Below are 20,747 nucleotides of genomic sequence, written 5' to 3' on the forward strand. Positions count from 1 at the left end.
GTCACAAGGAAGTCATCCTGCACACTCATTGTCTAGAGGAATGTGGTTTGGTCAACGCTATCTTCTCAATGGCTGACTGTTGTCCTGTTCCTTATTCTGGGCAATGTTATCTTCTTAATAGCTGACCACTATCCTGTTCCTGGAACTGACCAGTCCACATTCCTGGCTCACAGAGACTTCCTATGCCTTCTTTAAGTAAAGGTTACACATTATACATACATTTCTATTAAATGCCCTCATTCTAAGATTCTCCAGTCTTTCAGGGACAGCTGTCAGAAATGTCAGGAATGAGAGACTGGGCTTTTTGGCAACCTTTCCTATTCCAAGGCTTTCCAAGGGGGTAGGGTGTTGTTGGGGAGAGAGAGAAAGATAGAGAGAGGTGAAAATGAAAATTACCAAACCACATTGGGAAGGGGATGGCAAGCCAGGGACTCCAACCAAATATTACTCACAGAAGCTTGGAGACATCTTACCAGCAGCTACACCACTAAAGACAATAAATACATTTCCCAGCCGGGCAATGGTGGCCCACGCCTTTAATCCCAGTACTTGGGAGGCAGAGACAGGTGGATTTCTGAGTTCGAGGCCAGCCTGGTCTACAGAGTGAGTTCCAGGACAGCCAGGGCTACACAGAGAAACCCTGTCTCGAAAATCAAAAAAAAAAAAAAAAAAAAGACAATACATTTCCCTCTCTTAGTAACCATCAACTGCCTCAGGGACGGGTGGACCCTGGTGAAGCCCTCTGCCCATTGGAAGCTTTAGATGCTATGTGACTTTGCAAGGGTAGTTGGTGCCTTTGGTCTTTTCACTTGTTTGCTTGTCTCCCACCCCCCACTGCCCCACCCATTCTCGCACCCTCTGGATTGACTGCCTGCTCTCCCTGGAGAAGGTCCTCAGGAAGTCATTTACCACTCAAAGCCACCATTGTCTACCGCAGGGAGAAGGGAAGATAAGGATGGTTCTCCCAAGTGTGTGAGACCCAGAAGAATACAGTCAGAGCCGGGTGGCGGTGGTACACGCCTTTGATCTCAGCACTTGAGAGGCAGAGGCAGGCAGATTTCTGAGTTCGAGGCCAGCCTGGGGGTGAGTTTCAGGACAGCCAAGGCAACACAGAGAAACCGTCTCAAAAAACAAACAAACAAACAAACAAAAAAGAATGTAGTCAGAACTGACTCTGCTAGAACCCTGTTTCCCAGCAGGGCTTTTTGGAATTCAGTGGGGAATTATCAGTCTGGGGTGGGGGGAGTGATTTGTCTACCTGTCTAGTTGTCTCTGTCTATTTATCTAACATCTATCATCCGCCTGCCTGTCTATCATCTACATCTATCTATCCATCTACACATCTGTCTATTTAATTAAAATGCTTTATTATTATTTTTTATTTGTTTGCGGGTGGGGCGGGGGTGAGTGTAGGTGACTGTCACAGCCTAGGTGAGGAAGTCAGAGGGCTATAATTTTGCAGGCTTGTTTTCTCCTTCTACCACACAGGTCCTAGGGAGTGAACTCAGTCTGTTGTGTGTGTCAGGAGACCCGTTTTACCTGCTGAGTCATATCATAGGCTCTATTTAGCGTAGTTTCCTTTTAAAGATTGATTTTCTTATTTATATTTCACTCTGTGTGTGCATGTACCATCGGAGATCAGAAGTCAGTGTTGAATCCCCTGGATCTGGTATTAAGGATTCATGATCCGACTAAGACTCAAAGAATATGTAAATTCAAAGAGTATTTTATCCTGCAGAAGTCCAGCATGCTGAGGTCTCCCATTATCAGACTAGAGAGACACCCAAGTGAGCTTGCAGGCCTGATTTAAAACACAGTAGGGGATTCCTTTATCTTGCTCCATCTCTAGGTGGCCTTTATCTTGCTCCATCTCTAGGGGTATCTCATTACCAAGTTGTGGGGGCAGGAAACCGTTGCTGGGGAAGTATCTGAAGAAGTCTGGAAAGGGCTACTGACCCATTGTCCTTGCCTCAGGCCAGGTGGTGGCGTAGATTTTGAGGCCTGGACTGGCCTGGACTTGTCCAGTTCTTGGAAAGAGAGATTTAGGCCTAGTCTCCTGAACTGCCAATCTGAAGCCTGTCACGGAGTCAGCCTAGCCTTCTTATTCCCTGCTTTCAGTAATGGGCCATCTCCAATCCTTGAGGTGTTTCTGAGGCCCCTACACCAGCAGCTCCAGCCATCCCTACGTCAAGGAGAGAACCTAGTACCACAGTGGAACTGTCCTCCCTTTTAACCTGGTTGGAGATGCTAGCTGGCTGAAGACATAAAAATCTCCGGTTGAAAGAATGGGAGACTTAGAAATTTAGGAGAAAGCATGTTAATGAAAAGTAATGTATTAGTAGAAATGTAACAAACCAAAAAGGTGGAGTAGCTAGTTCCAGGAACTTGGCTAACTCAGAGCCTCAGGGCTCTGGTTCCCGATACCTGCCCCTCCGGAATGATCCACAATGAGGGCGGAACTAGGAATGAAGGTCTAGTGGTTTATGAGACTCTCCACCCTGTCAACTGGTAGATGAAGATTACATTCCTAGAATGAATGTTTCCCTCCCTAACTGAATACCTTGGGTTGGGTCCTCTGAAATTTTCCACTGTTTTTATGTTCTGTTTCCTTGGTAACCCTCTCTCCGCCCCCAGCTTGTGGTCTTTCCCTTAAATACCCCTCACTTCTTGTGTTCGGGGTCGAACTCCACTGGCTAGCATGGTCACAGATTGACCCCAGGGTCGAACTCTGCTGGCCAGCATGGTCATGAGATCGACCCTGGTACCAGTATCCCCAATAAACCTCATGTGATTGCAGCAAGTTCAGTCTCTCGTGAGTTTTTGGGTGGTCGTGTCATCCCAAGACTTGAGTAAGGATCTCCCCAGTTCTGGGGGTCTTTCACGGTCATATTTACAACCAGGCCATAAATGCATGAAGTAAGACCCAAGGGCCAAGCCCTGCAAGCATTCTCTGGGGGTAGCATGTATCCTGCAACAGCAGGGGTTACCGTGCAGTTGCAGAGGTGGGAACAGGCTGAGGGTACCTTATTTCCAATGCAGACTGTCTGGTAATCAACAGTTCTGTGTTAAGTCCAGGGTAAGAGGAGTTAAGAACCTGCAGTCCAATCGGCCTTCTTGCCAGCCACTGTGAACTTAATGGTAAGGTTATTGCATCACCCCGGGTGGGGTGGTGGAGGAGGAAGACCCAGATAGTAAGCGGGCAGAGACTAGTGCAGCAAAGCATAAGCAGAAAGCAGGCAGGATGGGAGTGCTAGAGATGCAGTTTCATCAGATAGACAGGGTGTGGTGGGGTCACCTTCCATCCTTCTTGTGGTGGTTCCCCTGGAAGTCACCTCCGCTGGGACCTTATCTGCTGAATCATCTTTCTCCTGGCAGGCTTAACACGGGAGTGGGGTATCCACTTCTGATCCCGGTCTACCTTAACAGCCATAGGTGTGATCAGGATCACAGTGTGAGGTCCTTTCCGGTGAGGTCCCAGAGTCTTGTAGCTGTCTCTTAATCCAGACTTGTCACCTGGTTCAAGCAATGGGGGCTAGGAGGAGGAGCAGACTCACGAACCTGGCAGACGGCAGGCCAGAGTTGCTTCTGGACCCTGTGGAGGACTTCCAATGATTTTAAAATCTTACGTTGGTCATATTCAGCTAAGATGTCAGACTGGAGGTTAGGCATCATGGGATGGGGCCTCCCCTATAGGATCTCACATGGGGGTGAGACCTAAAGTATAGGGGGTGTTCCTAGCCCTGTGTAAGGCATAAAGTAGGAGAGATGCCCAGTCACCCCAAGTTTCAGGGGTTAACTTAGTCAAGGCTTCCTTCAGGTTCCGATTCATCCCTCTATTTGCCCTGGACTCTGAGGTCTGTATGTACAATGTAATTTCCAACTGGTCCCCAGAACCTGTGCTAGAGATCGAGTTACCTGAGCAATGAGTGCTGGTTCATTGTCAGACCCAAGCCGGGTAGGTGCACTGGCTGGTTTTGTGTGTCAACTTGACACAGGCTGGAGTTATCACAGAGAAGGGAGCTTCAGTTGGGGAAGTGCCTCCATGAGGTCCAGCTGTGGGGCATTTTCTCAATTAGTGATCAAGGGGGTAGGGCCCCTTGTGGGTGGTGCCATCCCTGAGCTGGAAGTCTTGGGTTCTATAAGAGAGCAGGCTGAGCAAGCCAGGGGAGGCAAGCCAGTAAGGAACATCCCTCCATGGCCTCTGTGTCAGCTCCTGCTTCCTGACCTGCTTGAGTTCCAGTCCTGACTTCCTCTGGTGATCAACAGCCATGTGGAAGTGTAAGCCAAATAAACCCTTTCCTTTCCAACTTGCTTCTTGGTCATGATGTTTGCGCAGGAGTAGAAGCCCTGACTGAGACAGTGGGCGATCCATACCTGGGTACGATGTCTTCCAGAGGCTTCCTTGCCACTCCATTGGCAGTCTCCTTTTTTGAAGGGTTCTCTACCCAACCTGAAAAGGTATCTATAAAAACTAGCAAATATTTACATCCCTCTGTTCCTGGTTTTATTTCCGTATAATTTATTTCCCAGTTAGCCCCTGGCTATTGGCCCCAGATTCTGGTTCCTGGAGTGGTTCCTTGACTGAGACATAAGGAGTTCACAGCCTGGCAGGTGGCGCAGCCTGAGATTACCTGATCAACCAAGTGTCCTAAGTCAAATACTCTGTACCTTGCCCCTCATAGAAGTTCCTTCAGTTTTCGGTGATCCAGGCTTGAAGCTTGATGAATTGGATGGATGAGTGGCTTAGCAAACTCCTTAGGTAGGATGGTGCAGCCCTCAGAGGTCAGCAACCCTCCGTCTCTTCTGTAAACTCCTTGGCATTGTGCCTGATCTTGTTGGTCTTCAGCAGTATACTCAGAGATGGCTGGGAGCTCAGAGGGGAGCAAAGCTACCAGGATGCTGGCAGTGGAAGCCTGGGCGGCCTCCCTTTCAGCCTTATCAGCTAGCTTGTTCCCTCAGGTTATTTCTGATGTTCCTTTCTGATGCCCAGGTCAATGAATTATGGGCACTTTGAGAGGAAGCCATAATGACTCCAATGAAACGAGTATTCCTTCCTTATTTGTGATGGTTTTTCCTCCAGCAGTCAATAATCCCATCTGCAGCCGGTGTAAATGTTAGCTATGGCTCCTTTTGACAGATTTAAAGCCTGGGCTAGACAGAATCTTCAGTTCGGCTTTCTGGGCCGAAGTTCCCGGCGGTCAAGCAGTTGCCCAAATAACAGAGTCCAAGTCCGTTATCGCCGCCGCTGCGTACCTGATTCCATTCTGGATGAAGCTGCTCCCATCCGTGGAGCAGATCCTGACCAGGGTAGGTCAGCCAAGTCCAGCCTGATGTTCTGGATGTGCCCCACACTGTAGAGCAACCATGCTGCACATCTGGGGATGGGTCAGGTAACAGGGTGGTTGGGTTTAGGGCAGATGGCTTAAGTGAGGGAGCCTGAAGGTACGTCAGACTGGCATTGGACAGCCACCAGCTGGGTGGGTGCTTGAGAGCCCCTGGGTAGAATGGGGAGGGGGTGGTGATAAGAAGTTCCTGCCCCATGGTTATTTTGTCAGCATCCTTGACTAGCAAGGCAGTAGCAGCTATGATCAAGAGGCAGGATGGCCATCCTTAGGCCACTATGTCCAGCTACTTAGATATCTAAGTCACAGGGTTTTTTCCCCCCCCCCCGTGGTTCCCATAGTTTGGGTGAGTACCCGCTTTGTTATCCCCTTTCTCTGATCCACATACAGGTGGGAAGGTTTGTGAATGTCTGGGAGGGCCAAGGCCGGAACCTCCGATAAAGCTCTTCCTAGAGTCTTAAAAACCATGTCCATCTCAGGGGTCCATTCTGTTTTGTCTTCTTGGCTCCTGATGGCCTCATATCATGGTTTGACTATCTCAGTGAACCCTGGCACCCTAAGTCTACAGAAACTGCCAGATTCCAGAAATTCCCATACTTGCCTTTGGGTTGATGGACTTCTATGACTTGGCAAACGTCCTTAAAATAGTTCAGGACCAAGCCCAGTGGGGTGCTTTGTGCCTTGCCCCATCCTAGGAATCAATGAAGAATTTGTATGAGAGGACAAAAAGCACAAACGGAATATACACAGACAGATACAGAAGGACACTCCCAGGAAAACAAAAACAAACCGAAAGGCTGTCTCAGGCGACTGTGCAATGGAGGCCCACAGACCCACAGCCAGTTGAGAATTCAGATGAGAACTAGCAAGTTCTCCAGCTTCTGGTAGGAGGCCAGGATTGCTCTCTGTTACTCCTGGCCAGGTGACAACATACTCGTCCACTTTGACCCTCTAAGCCTCCAGATTGAATCCAAAACAGAATGAAATCTGAAACAGAAACACAGAGATGGACAAGACAAAAGACAACAGGGCGCTCAGACTTACCAACTGGAAAACTGCTTTACTATTTAGGTCAGAGGGTCTCCAGCGAATATCAGACGATCTCCGGATCATGTAAGGATCCATGATTCACCCAAGAATGATACTCCGCACTCAAGTAGTATATAAATGTGTAGAGTGTTCCATTCTGCAGAAGTCCAGCGTGCTGGGGTCTCCCATTACATAGAGAGACAACCAAGTGAGCTTGCAGGCCTGAGAGGGCTAGGCTGACTCCATGACAGGCTTCAAACTGGTGGTTCATAAGACTAGGCGTAAATCTTCTTCCCAGAACTGGGCAATTCCTGGGACATCCAGGCCTTAGAAGCTGCCCTGCCACCTGGCCTGAGGCAAGGACAGTGGGACAGCAGCAGTTTCCGGACTTCCTCAGCAACAGTTTCCAGACCTCCCCCAGAAAGTTTCCAGCTTCCATACCTCAGTAGTGGATCGACAGTAAAGATGGATCCAACAGATTAACATAGAGGCCACCTACCCCAGAATTTCCTAATGTGCCCTTCCCCCAGAAACTCTTCCCTACATAATCCAGACATTTTGCTGCCCGACCCCCCATCTCCTTCTCTCTCTGCATGTGTACTCTTTCTTTCTCTCTCTTCCCATGGCAGCTTCCCAGGCCTCCTTCCTTGTGGCCAGTGAACTCGCTTGTATGAGAGCAGCTTTCCATTAAAACTATATTTAATATAATCTAATCTGGTTTAGACTGGCTCATTTTACCAGTGGAAACATAGTATATCAGACCTACATTTATTTATTGATTGATTGATTGGAGATAGAATCTTTTTGTTTGTTTGTTTGTTTTTTTGAGACAGGGTTTCTCTGTGTAGCCCTGGTTGTCCTGGAGCTCACTTTGTAGACCAGGCTGGCCTCAAACTCAGAAATTCACCTGTCTCTGCCTCCCAAATGCTGGGATTAAAGATTCTATCACCGCCCGGCTGGAGATAGAATCTTACTCTTAGTAACAATCCAAAACCTAATTATAGGAGGATAGTAGTTTGTGAAAAGTTTGTTATAATACATGGTTAAATAACTGTTACTGAAATAAGTGTAAATTGTTTAATCAGTATTCATCATTGCGCTTGGTGAGGGCTGCACAAAGACAAAAGCCTGGCATTTCAGAGGAGGCAGGACCTGTCATAGGCCTGGCATTGCAGAGGAGACAGGACCTGTCATAGGCCTGGCATTGCAGAGGAGGCAGGACCTGTCATAGGTCTAAGACTGGTCAGAGATTCCCTGATCTGACCATAGCTAGATTTTAACAAAGAAGAGGCTTTTGTTCATGAGGCCAGGTCTATACCAAGGACTTGGGATTCCCAAATGTGAGGCCCAGCCACCTCAGTCAGGGGTTTATGAAGGCAAAGAACACAACATTATATTCTCTTCTATAAGCAATAGGTCATCTCCTACAAAGCCATTTGTTTATAGAGGCAGAAACAGTGGTTGACCTCATGACCTTGCATAAATAACAGTTTTGTTAAAATTGTACAAGATCAGGCAATTTAAAAAAAAAAAAAAATCAACCCTTGGGCTGGAGAGATGACTCAGTGGTTAAGAGCACTGACTCTTCTTCCTGAGGTCCTGAGTTCAATTCCCAGCAACCACACAGTGGCCCACAACCATCTTTCATGGGATCTGATGCCCTCTTCTGGTGTGTCTGAAGATAGCTACAGTATACTCATATACATAAAATAAATAGAATCTTTAAAAACAAAATCAACCCTTAATGTCTCTTAACACTTGGAAGTCCAATTTTGTTTTATAATTCTTTTAAGGGTAGAAATCTTAACTTCCAAGCATCAAGTTAGCCATCAGCACAACTCTAGCCACCACAGGGCCAAGCTGCATGGTAATGCCAGCCATCCTTGCACAGTGGGACAGAGGGTACTTCACTCCTTTCTACATTCGTGTAGTATTCAAATTCTCTGCTAGCCCAGATTATATTAATAACTGGAAAAACGAAAACAAGCCAGTTACACTTTGCTAGTCAATAGTGTGGTTGGTTTGGTTTGGAGATCTTGCTTAGAAATAGGAGGAGGGCCAGGTATGTTGACACACATCTGTCATTCCAGGACTGAGGGAACTGAGTAAGGAGGATTTGCCAAATTCCAAGCCAGCCTGAGCTGTGTATTGAAACTCTGTCTTAAACACACACACACACACACACATACACACACACACACACACACACACACACGTAATAAACTGAGAAACTAAAATGAAAGGGAAGGAGATATAATGAGTTCCAGGATGACATAGCCCTTGCCTGTCGTTCAGCTCTTGTTTCATCTCTAGCATTGGGTGAAAAAAGGAGGGGAAAGAAAGAAAGAAAGAAAGAAAGAAAGAAAGAAAGAAAGAAAGAAAGAAAGGAGAGAGAGAAAGAGAGAAAGAGAAAGAAAGAAAGGATAGGAAGAAAGAAAGAGAGAAAGAAAGAAAGGAGAGAGAGACAGGGAAGAAAGAATGTGCAGAAAGAGAGAGAGAAAGAAAGAAAGAAAGAAGGAAAATCAAACATTTAGTGGTTTGTATAGTAAAGCCTTTTTGTCTGCTTTAAGGGAAATGTTTCAACAAGGCCTTTGCTGTGTTTGGAAACTTGTAGAGGCTGAGAAATTGTTTTGAGAGTGTTTGAACCTTGAAGAAATGCATCTCTGGAGAATCTGCAGTTGGTGCTATGGGAGAGCTTGGAGCTGCACCAGCCTTGGTCCTAAGCCACTCCTGGCAAACCTGGAGTTCTTATTTTTGACTATGGCTAGCCATGGTCAAAGGGACTAAGATTGTGTGGGTTGTCTGCTTTCATGGGCAGCAAGGGCAAGATAACTTTGGCAGCTGGAACCTTTCCCAGCTCCAATTAACCTTGTATAATGTTTGAATAAAGCAACTGCAGTGAGCTAGCTGGGTGTCAGTCTTTTCCAAGAAGGCTGAACCCCTCTGCTCCTTTGGAAAATGAGAGCTTAGCATCTTGGTGAGCTTCTCTCTCTCTACAGTGGCACCTACAATCAACATCAATCAATAAATGTCACCTAATGTAAGGTTCAAACCTACAACCCTGAGATTGAGAGTCTCATGCTCTACCAACTGAGCTAACCTGACATTAGCCTTTTCCAAAAAGGATAAACCCCTCTGCTCCTTTAGAAAACGAGGGGTTAGCATCTTGGTGAGCTTCTCTCTCTACTGTAGCACCTACGGCAACATCAATCCATACAGACAAGGCAATAGTTCCCTCCCAACCCTACCCCACAGCCCCTTCCCTGTGCTGCACTGTCTGTGAGAGCTGAAATGACAGATCATCAGGAAGAGCACTTGGTGCAAGGCTGACAGCCTGAGTTCTAGCCCCAGAGCCGACCTGGAAGGAAAGACGCTCCTGAAGATCCTGCTCTGGCCCCACCCACCCTGCCCCACCCCGCCCCACCCACCCCACCCCACCTGGACAACATATTTTCCTAAAGACACATCCCATTGATGTGAGGTCCTAGCTAGGAAAAGGAGGAGATTGAGAATTAAAACAGATTGAGGTCCAGGCAGCCAGGTCCTGGGGAGTACAGACATTATACATTCTTGTGGGGTAAGAATGTTGTATTAACAGTTTCCTTTGATACTGAAACATTCCTTCCTTCACAGATGATCCTTAAGCAGGAAGGTAAACAACGCCGAGGAGGTCCCTGAAACTGATCAGACTCTCCTGGCCTCTCCGTGCCAGAGTATACAGCAAAAGCGGAGAGTCATTCTCTGACAAAGTGAAGCTGAGCTGCAAAGAAGTCTCCCGGGGGAGAAAAGCTAAAAAAAAATCTCTTGAGACCAGCTGCCTGGAAGAGGTTTAGACCAGAGCCACTTGGATAGGACACTTTCTCGTCTCTTGAGCTGCCTGCAGGCTGTACAGTGGGCTCCAGGTTTCCCAGCTTTGTGAACTGTCACCAGTAGGATGGGCTGTGGTGATGCAGCTGTCTTTGCGTCATTTCCGCTGGCGTAAATAACCCCTCAGGCACACGCCTGCAATAAAACCCATTGCTTCAACAACCTCTGTCATGGGCTCCCTATTTGGGGTGAGTCCGCTGGTTTGTGCTGCATCTCCTCAGGAAAAGTTTCTGTCACACAACAAAGAGGGCGCTGAAGTTTTTTTTTTTTTTTTTTTTTTGGTTTTTTTTCCGAGACAGGGTTTCTCTGAGTAGCCCTGGCTGTCCTGGAACTCACTCTGTAGATCAGGCTGGCCTCAAACTCTGAAATCCGCCTGCCTCTGCCTCCCAAGTGCTGGGATTAAAGGCCTGCGCCACCACCGCCCGGCGGCGCTGAAGTTTTGAATCCCAGGCGTATCTTAGATCACACAGTGCCCGTCGGCCCATCAGCTGCTCTCTTCCTGTCTCTCATCAGTTCTCCTTTCCCCTCCTCTTTATCCCTCCAATCCTCCATCCTTAACTTTCTCTAAAAATTTGTTTATTTTTATTTTATGTGTTTGAGTGATGTATGTATGTGTACCATGTGCATACCTGGTGCTCCCAGGGGCCAGAAGTAGACATTAGTTCCCCTAGGACTGGAGTTACAAACAGTTGTGAGCTGCCATGTGGGAGCCAAATCCAGGTCCTCTGGAAGAGCAGAACACGCTCTTAACCAATGAGCCATACCTTCATCCCTCCCTTGGGTTTATAAATTTGAGTATAGTGTCCTCAGAGACCAGAAGAAAAGATTATAACTCCTGAGCTAGAGTCATAGGAAGTGACTCCACCTAATGTGGTTGCTGGGAACCAAATCAGGTAGGTCCTCTGCAAGAATAGCAAGCATTCTCTTACCTGCCATGCCATTTCTCTAGGCTCAGATTTATTTTATTTTTAATCAAGTATAGGTAGATGTGCATCTGTATGTGGCTATTCACACGTGAGTGTGAGTTCCCAAGGAGGCTAGAAGTGTTAGGTTTCCTGTCTAGAACAGGCAGTTTTGAGCCACCTGAAGACAGTCCTTAGATGGAACTCCGATCCTCTGAAAGAATAATACATGCTCATAACAGCTGAGCCATCGAGTCTAGCTCTGCTTTTCTGGTTGCATTTGGTTTTGAAACAGTTTCTCTGTGTAGCTCTGGCTGTCCTGAAACTCACTCTGTAATAGACTAGGCCTGTACGTGTTAGTTAACAGCTTCAAGGGTATCCTGGCAGTCAGGAGTCAAGGAACACCACAAAGTCACACCACACAACAAACCTCACACAAGCGATTTATTGGGAAAGACACAACAGGGTGGCTGCCTCTGCTCCAGTGAGAAGCAGCAAAGAGCTGAACAGGAGGCAGGCTTATAGACGGTTTCCTGGAGAAGGAAGCTGAACAGGAGGCAGGCTTATATACAGTTTCCTGGAGAAGGAGCTTCCCAGGGTAGAGATGGTGGGATTTCAAGTCCTAAGGTTGCAAGCTCAGAGACTGGTAGCTTTCCAAACTCAGGAAGTAGTGGGTTGTGAAAACTGAGAAGTTAGCTGGGATGTTTTATCCTACAAGGCTGTCTTCAAGCTCAGAGAGCTACCTGCCTCTAACACCATACCTGGCTTTATTTAAAACAAACAAAACTAAGTCTCATGTAGGCCAAGCTGGCTTTGAACTCCATGTATAGGTAAAGATGACCTTAACTTCTAATCTTTCTGCCTCTACTACACCTGACATTACAAGTGTGTACTACCATGATTTTTTTTAATTATTACATTTATTAACTGATTTGCACAGAGGTCAGAGGTCAACCTGCTGGGATTTTCTTTCTTCACGTGTGTTCCAGAAATGGAACTCAAGCTATCAGTCCTAGAGGCAAGCACATTTACTGGCTGAGCCATCTGTTTCACTGATCTCCATGCCTGGTTGATGTGATGCTGGGGATGGAACCCAGATCGTTATGAATATGAGGCAAGTATTCTGTCAACTGAGTCACATCCCCAGTTCTCTATTGTAGGTGAATGACTGTGAACCCCTGGTTCTGGGAACCTTGGTGAACTGTTTACCCAGTAACCTGGTTGGCAAACCGGTCATGGCCAGAAGGGAGTGTGCCGTATGAACAAATGGGAATGACTGGTTGTTCCGGCTCCACAGAGGTCTGTGGCTTGCTTTTCCTGTCTGCCTACCAGGAGCAGCTAGGTTCGAACCCTTTCTAAGGCCCTGGATAAAGCAGCACAACTTCACGTACTCACTGACGCACCTGTCCATTTCACTTGTTTTTATAGAGCACCTGATCCATGCCGGTACTATTGTAGACATTTTCACGTTAGTGACCAACACCATAGTCAAATCTCTGGCTTTGTGAGATTACGTCCTACACTGGAGATGGATGCCCAAAATAAATGAGGAATTGTGTTGTGAGTTGGAAAAGGGCAAGAACAAATTTGGGGGGAAATAGGATGGTTAGGAAAGGCTTCTGTGAGCTGGGCAGAGGCCTACAGGAAGGGAGAGGGAAGGCCATGGTACCAACCAGTAGAAGGGCATGCCAGAGCAGATATATACAGGACAGACAGTTTAGAATTTTAGATGTATATTTATTACTGGAGAGATGAGCCAAGTGGTAAGGTGCAAGCATCAGGACTTTAATCTGTTCCTCAGATCCCATTCAAGATACTCCTAGAATCCCAGCATTCATGGCTTCAAAAATAATGTGGATAGGGCTGGCTGGATTACTCAGAGGGGAGAGGCCCTTGCTGCCAAGCCTGGAGCCTGAGGAACTGAATACCATCAGATGTGTAAGGAAGGTGCCACCTCTCCCAGGTGGTCCTCACCCCTACTTGCACACACTCCTTAGCGTACGTCTTAAATAACACCTAAGATGCGGTGAGGACTCTTCCAGGTTGTCAAGTTGACTACATCTGGAATGACTACAATCCAGAAATGGAGGGCACACCCCTGATCCAGACCTTGAGGCTGGAAGACACAGGCTTTTGATTTAGACCTAGAGGAATAGTGGCCATGAAAAGTTTAGGCCCAGGCAAGGCGGTATGTGGCTTTAATCCCAGAAGACAGAGGCAAGCGGATCTTTGAGTTCAAGGCCAGCCTGGGACAGAGCAAGTTCCAAGTCCAGGCATAGTAGTACACACCTTTAATCTGGGCCATAGCTTCTGCTGGAGACCTACATAAGGATGATGAAAGAAGGAAGGTTCACTCTTCTTCGCCTGCTTGCACTTACTTGTCAGCACATCAGTTGGAACCTACCTCTTCAGGACTCCAGCTTATATGGAAGACCGGCTGAGACACCCAGCCTCGTGGGACGGAGCAACTACTAGACTCTTGGACTTCCCATTCACAGCTGCCCATTGCTGGGTTATGTGGACTGTAGACTGTCAGTCATTTTCAATGAAGTTCCTTAATATACAGAGACATTCCATAAGTTATGCTAATCTAGAGAACCCTGACTAGTACAGATGCTTATACTAAAAGTTCTCCGAAATTCAAATTTGTATGTTGAATATTTTCTTTTTTCTTTTTTCTTTTTTTTTTTTAGGTTTTTAAAAGATTTTATTTCTGCCGGGCAGTGGTGGCACACGCCTTTAATCCCAGCACTTGGGAGGCAGAGGCAGGCAGATTTCTGAGTTCGAGGCCAGCCTGGCCTACAGAGTGAGTTTCAGGACAGCCAGGGCTACACAGAGAAACCCTGTCTCGAAAAAACAAAAAACAAAAAAACAAAAAACAAACAAACAAATTTCTTTTTTTAATGTATGAGCGCTCTATCTGCATGTATGACTGCAGGCCAGAAGAGGGCATCAGATCCCACCATGTGGTTGCTGGGAATTGAACTCAGGACCTCTGGAAGAGCAGGCAGTGCTATTAACTGCTGAGTCATCTCACCAGCCCAATATTGAATGAGAATATCTGACTACTGTAATTTGAGAAGCATCAAACAAGAATTTGAAGATAACTAATAAGTTAGCTGAATGCTGTGGTTCCTGCCTGTGACTCCAGTACTTGGGGTGACAAGGAAGGCGGGTCACACAGTGTCTGAGTCTAGCTTGGGCTACACAGTGAGTTCTGTGAGATACTGTCTCAAAAATAAAACAACAACAAGAAGGGCTGGAGAGGAAGCTCAGTTGACACAGTGCTCACCTAGCATGCATGGAGCTCTGAGACCCACCCCTAACACTATGAAAAAGCCCAGCTGCTGGGGCGCTCAAGAGGTAGACGAAGATCAAAAGCTCAACATCCTCCACTAGAGAGCAAGTTTGAAGACAGTATGGGCTATAGACCCTGTCTCAGAGAGAGAGAGAAAGAGAGAGAGAGAGAGAGAGAGAGAGAGAGAGAGAGAGACAGACAGACAGACAGACAGACAGACAGACAGACAGAGACACAGAGACAGAGACAGACAGACAGACAGAGACATGGGGGTAGCTTTTTTGTTTTATTATTTTTCTACTTGAGGGTGGATCTCATATACCCCAGGCCTCAAGCTCACTAGCTAGCTGAGGCTGATCTTGACCTCCCGATTCTCCTGTGACTACCTTACTGTGCAGTGGACTCCAGGCATAGGCTACGGCATCGAGTTTAAGATGCGTTCTTTAAGGAAATAATACACACACAAAAGCCAACCCGAAAAAACAACCACAAGCCCACACCCTCTGAGGTAATCCTGACTAAGCCTGACTCGCCCCTCCTCTTTTGCAAGCAGACACCTCTGTGCTGTTTTCCCAGGAAGGTCCCCACAGTGACAAATTGGGTGTCTTAAATCCACAGGCTCTGCTCTCTCACCGCCCTAGACCAAGGATGGAGACGAAGGTGTCACCAGGGCCCCGCCCTCGCTGAAGACTTTAGGGTAAGAGCTCCAGTGTCTCAACCTGGCTTCTGTCAGCATAATGCCAGTCTGGGACTTGACTGCTGGATCATATTGTCTGGGTCCAAATTAAACTATGTGAGTCATTGGATGACAGCATGCAGGAGTCCGGGATGACTTCAACTCAACTGTTACAAAGTCCTATTCCTAAATAAGGTCACATCCCCAGATCCTGGGTGTTAGGACTTCTGATGTATCTTTTCTTGGGGACACAAATCTATCTGCAGCACCCAGTGCCAAGCCATCTTTGTTTTGGGAACTTAATGATTTCTTCGTTCAGCGGGGGAAGGTTTGGGGAGGTGCTTCAGAGGGGAAGGGCATATACTGTTGCAAGCAGAAGGACCTAAGTTTGAATCCCCAGCACTTAAGTACCAGATGTGGCCATTCCAGCCTGTGACGTCAGCATGGGAAGCAGGGGAGGTATATGGCTGGGGCTTGTTGGCCAGCTAGTGTAGCCAGAAGAAAATGGAGCTCCGTGTTCAGTGGGCAAGCCCTTTCCAAGAAATAAGCGGATTTAGGTGTGGTGATGCACACCTTTAATCCCTCCACTGGGTGTTGGGGTGGGGGCAAGGCAAGTGGATTTCTATAATTCAAGGTGGGGGCTTGGTCTATGTAGAGAGTTCCAGGATAGCCACCAGGCTACATGGTGAGACTCTGTCTCAAACCTCTGTGAAAAAGAGGGAGAGAAGAATATAAGTGGAAAATGACTTGATGTCCTATTCTTGCCTCCAAGTGTACACACACACACACACACACACACACACACACACAGAGTATAATTCTAGCATTCTAGAAATCAGCATCATACCCCATCCCAGTCATTACTGTAGTGTTTTGAGAGTCCCCCAATGGCACCTTGACTTCTGTTATCAATTCTAATTCATGGGTTCCCATCTCCCAGTTATAGAAATTAAGCAGAACTCACAGAGCAGCTACCAACTTCTGTCCCCCAGGCCTGTCTTATTACTGAGGAGATGCAGATCCAAATAGACATTGGAAGGAGAATGTGGGGCTCGGTTGGGCCAGGCGGCTTCAGGCCAACTTCTTCTTCTTCTTCTTCTTCTTCTTCTTCTTCTTCTTCTTCTTCTTCTTCTTCTTCTTCTTTTTTGGTTTTTCGAAACAGGGTTTCTCTGAGTCGCCCTGGCTGTCCTGGAACTCACTCTGTAGACCAGGCTGGCCCTCGAACTCAGAAATCCGCCTGCCTCTGCCTCCCAAGTGCTGGGATTAAAGGCGTGCGCCACCACCTCCCGGCAGTAAATGTGTTTTTAAGTATTGGTTGCTTTGATCCTATTACAGGTGAAATGTAGGGGCAGAAGAGTTGGCTCAATGGGTAAAGTGCTTGCACAAGCATGAAATCCATGTTTGTAACTCCCCAGAACCCATGGGAACATGTGTCTGTGACCCCAGATCTGGGGTAGGAGGGCAGAGACAGATCCTGGGGACTTACTGGCTAGTCTAGTCAAAAGTACAAGCTCCCAGTTCACTGAGAGACCCTGTCTCAAAAAATAAGATGGAGACTGAAAAAGACACTTAATGTTGACTTCTGGTCTCCATATATGTGCACACACACTTCCATATATGGACACGACACACATAGTACAATACATATCCCGGTATGTCCAATTGGCTGAGAAAAGGATATCACAAAGATATAAGGTAGTTTTGGAGATATAAGTTTAAAGAGTGAGTTGTCAACTTAACTTGTAGCCAGTCCTAAGACTATCAGCACACAGCCTGAGTAGTCAGTGCTAGTTTTCAGTCCATTATTAGCCAGGATCATGTACATCTCTGAGCTGTTCTGGCCTTTAAACATCTCACAGTGAAATCAGTATGGGAACCTGCCTCAGTCAGGGTTTCTATTACAGTGATGAAACACTGTGATGAGAAGCAAACACTTCTGGGTAACAATTCATCACTGAGTGAGGTCAGGAAAGGAACTCAAGCAGGTCGGGAACTGATGAAGAGGCAGGAATGGATGCAGAGGCAGGAACGGATGCAGAGGCAGGAGCAGATGCAGAGGCAAGAACTGATGCAGAGGCAGGAATGGATGCAGAGGTCATGGAGGAGTGCTGCTCGCTGGCTTGTCCTCATGGTTTGCTTATTGTACCCAGGACCACCTGCCCAGGGACACCACCACCTACAGTGAGCTGGGTGTTCCCATATCAATCATCAATCAAGAAACACTTGACAGTCTGGGCGGTGGTGGCGTACACCTTTAATCCCAGCACTTGGGAGGCAGAGGCAGGTGGATTTCTGAGTTCGAGGCTAGCCTGGTCTACAGAGTGAGTTCCAGGACAGCCAGGGCTACACAGAGAAACCCTGTCTCGAAAAAACAAACAAGCAAGCAAACAAACAAACAAAAAAAGAAATGCATGACAAGCTTGCTCATAGGCCAACTTGAGCCTATGAGGGCACTTTTCACAGTTGAGGTTCACTCTTCCAAAATGTCTATAGTTGTGTGTCTAGTTGGAGTTTTATTGCTGTGGAGAGACACCATGACCAAGGTAACTCTTATAAATGATAACATTTCATTGAGGTTGGCTTACAGTTTCAGAGGTTCAGTCCATTATCATCACTGTGGAAGCATGGCACCATCCAGGCAGGCATAGTATTAGAAGAGCCAAGAGTTCTACATCTTGATCGGAAGGCAGCCAGGAGGAGGGTATATTCTGCAAGCAGCTAGCAGAAGGGTCTCTTCTGCACTGGGATCGGGGGGAGCTTGAGCATAGGAACTCAACACCTTCCCCTGCGGTGACATGTATCCTCCAAAAAGGCCACACACCCTAATAGTAGTACTTCCCATAAGCCATGCACATTCAAACCACCACACTGTGTTAAGCCGAAATAAAGCCAGGCAGCACAGAAACTAAATATCATGCACTCATTTTTTTCCATATACCTTAGTTTATCATAGAATTTTAGATTCTGTCAAAAATGTTTTTTGGCCGGGTGGTGGTGGTGGTGGCACACGCCTTTAATCCCAGCACTTGGGGGAAGAGCAGAGGCAGGGGGATTTCTGAGTTTGAGACCAGCCTGGTCTACAGAGTGAGTTCCAGGACAGCCAGGGCTACACAGAGAAACCCTGTCTTGAAAATTAAAAAAAAAAAAAAAAAAAAAAAAAAAAAAAAAAAAAAAAAAAAAAAAAAAAAAAGGGTTTTGGTTCCTTTACCTATAGTTCTGTCAAACTGGTTGGACAGACACTGGTGATCACGGGGTTTCTTTACCTATAATTTCCATCGAACTGGTTTGGCAAACCCTGGTGATCTCTGTTTGGGATGCTTTTTATCTTTCCTACATGAGGGCGATGTGAGAAGATGACCTCACTGCTATCAGGCGGAAGTCCTGGCTGAGGATTTGGATATAGACCAATGTTATCTTTGTAGCTTACCTTATTATTTGCCTGTTGGTTATACAGTAAAAATTCTGTAGTAAAAGTTTTTAGGTGAGGGGTTTATGAGGTCTCACCCATCCCTGAAGAAGTATAGGCAGGTACTGAAGGAAGGAGAGACCTTTCTTTTAGGGGTGTAGACATTGGGAAGGTGTCTAGGTTTCTAAAATGAACTCCTCACCCATATTCCTGTAAATAAACCCTAGTGAAACCCATGGAGCTCCCTATACAATCACACAAACCCACAGACATGAGAGTAGGGGAACTAACTGAGAAAGAAGATAGGAATCAAGGGAGTGGGAGGGAAAGGAAGAGTACTGGGAGATGAATATGACCAAAGAACATTTCATGAAAGGGTCACAATGGAAGTGTATTAGACTACATACTTTAATCCCAGCACTTTGGTGGAGGGCAGAGAGAGGCAGGCAGATTTCTGAGTTTGAGACCAGCCTGGTCTACAGAGTGAGTTCCAGGACAGCCAGGGCTATACAGAGAAACCCTGTCTCAAAAAAAAAAAAAAAAAAAAAAAAAAAAAAGTCAAATATTCCCACTGAGGGATTTTCTCTGTAGTCCATCTTTCCTGTTGTTCTATCATGTTTGTCCATGGTAGCAATCTTTCTCATCCTTTATTTAAGTTCTCTCTTAATAAACTCATGCCTAGGTTTTTAGGAGAAGCTCTCAACTCCAAAAGGCTCATTATGCTGCTTCTAGTACAATGCATGGCCACTAGGCTGTCTGCACCCTGCCCTCTCTTCACTTTTTAAAAAACATTATTCACTTTACAACCCAATTGTTGTCCTCACTCCTGGTCACCCCTCCCATAATTCCCCCTGCCTCTTCCCTTCTCTGAAAGGGTGGAGGCACCCTCTGGCTCTCCCCCCAACCCTGGCACATCTCTTCGGAGCTAGGTGCATCCTCTCCTACCGAGGCCGGACAAGGCAGCCCAGCTAGAAGAACATATCCCACAGACAGGCAATAGCTTTTGGGATAGCCCCTGCTCCAGTTGTTGGGTTACCCACATGTAGATCAAACTGTATATTTGCTACATATGTGTGGGAAGGCCTAGGTACAGCTTGGCTCATTCTCTGATAGCTCCAAACTGTCCAGGTTAGTTGACTCTGTTGGTCTCCCTGTGGAGTTCTTATCCCATTGAGGTGCTCAATCCTTCTCCCAACTCTTCCATAAGAGGCCCCAAACTCCATCCACTGTTTGGCTGTGAGTGTCTGTATTAATCTGAGTCAGCTGCTGCATGGAGCCTCTCAGAGGACAGTTATGCTAGGCTCCTGTCTGCCAGCATAACAGAGTATTATTAATAGTGTCAAAGATTGGTGATATGTCCAGGAAATGGATCTCTAGTTGGGCCAGTTATTGCTTGACCATTCCCTCAGTCTCTGCTCCATCCTCAATCCCTGGATTTCTTGTAGACAGGATAGATTTGGGGGTCAAACGTTTTGTGGGTGGGTTGGTGTCCCTATGGCTCCACTGGGGTTCCTGCCTGGCTACAGAGGGCCGCCTTTTCAAGTTCTATATCCTCCATGCTGTCTGCATCGGGACTTACTTAAAAATTAGAGAAAGCAACAAATCTAGCAAAGGTGGCACAAACAGAAAGTTGAGTATCCAAAGAGAATAAAAAGGACTTTTGCTATTGAAAGCAGAGAAGGCAAAAGATTTCCATTCACAAATAAGAAAATAGAAATGAATTAAGATCAAGGATGAGGAGTGCTAACTCTGCAGCACACCTATGCTTAGCACGTGAGGCTCTGGGTTCAACTCCCAGCAGTAATGAACTGTCAATACACACCAGGTTAAAAAATATATATATTAAATAGGTGGTGGGGGTATGGACATCCTCGTGGAGACAGGGGTGCGGGGAGGAGGTATGGGATGTGGAACAGTCAGAGGGTGGATCGAGAGAGGAATAAAATCTGGAGTTTAGAATAAATAAATAAATAAATAAATGATTTTTTAAAATGTTAAATACAAATCTAGGAATCACTTAAAAACATTTAGACAGTGTCTCACTGGGAGGTCCTGGCTGGCCTGGAACTCACTATGTAGACCAGGTCAGCCTTGAATTCACAATGGTCAGCCTTCCAAGTGCTGAGATTTAACATGTACACCACTATGCCAGGCTTCTCGTTCATTTCTCAAAGTACTGCTCAATCTTTCTTTTCTTTTTCTTTCACTCTTTTTTTTTTTTTTTTTT

General features: G+C 46.5%; 1 long non-coding RNA gene across 1 annotated transcript in view; it reads left to right on the forward strand.

The window, feature by feature from the left end:
- The window catches only part of LOC116069936, a 22,831-nt gene extending 12,431 nt beyond the window's left edge, over window positions 1–10,400 (forward strand). The window contains exon 2 of the long non-coding RNA XR_004110220.1: window positions 10,005–10,400. This is a non-coding gene — a long non-coding RNA (uncharacterized LOC116069936). The remainder of the gene's footprint in view (window positions 1–10,004) is intronic.
- Window positions 10,401–20,747: the final 10,347 nt, after the last annotated feature.

Source organism: Mastomys coucha, unplaced genomic scaffold (assembly GCF_008632895.1).
Source record: "Mastomys coucha isolate ucsf_1 unplaced genomic scaffold, UCSF_Mcou_1 pScaffold1, whole genome shotgun sequence".
In the NCBI taxonomy this organism is placed as follows: domain Eukaryota; kingdom Metazoa; phylum Chordata; class Mammalia; order Rodentia; family Muridae; genus Mastomys; species Mastomys coucha.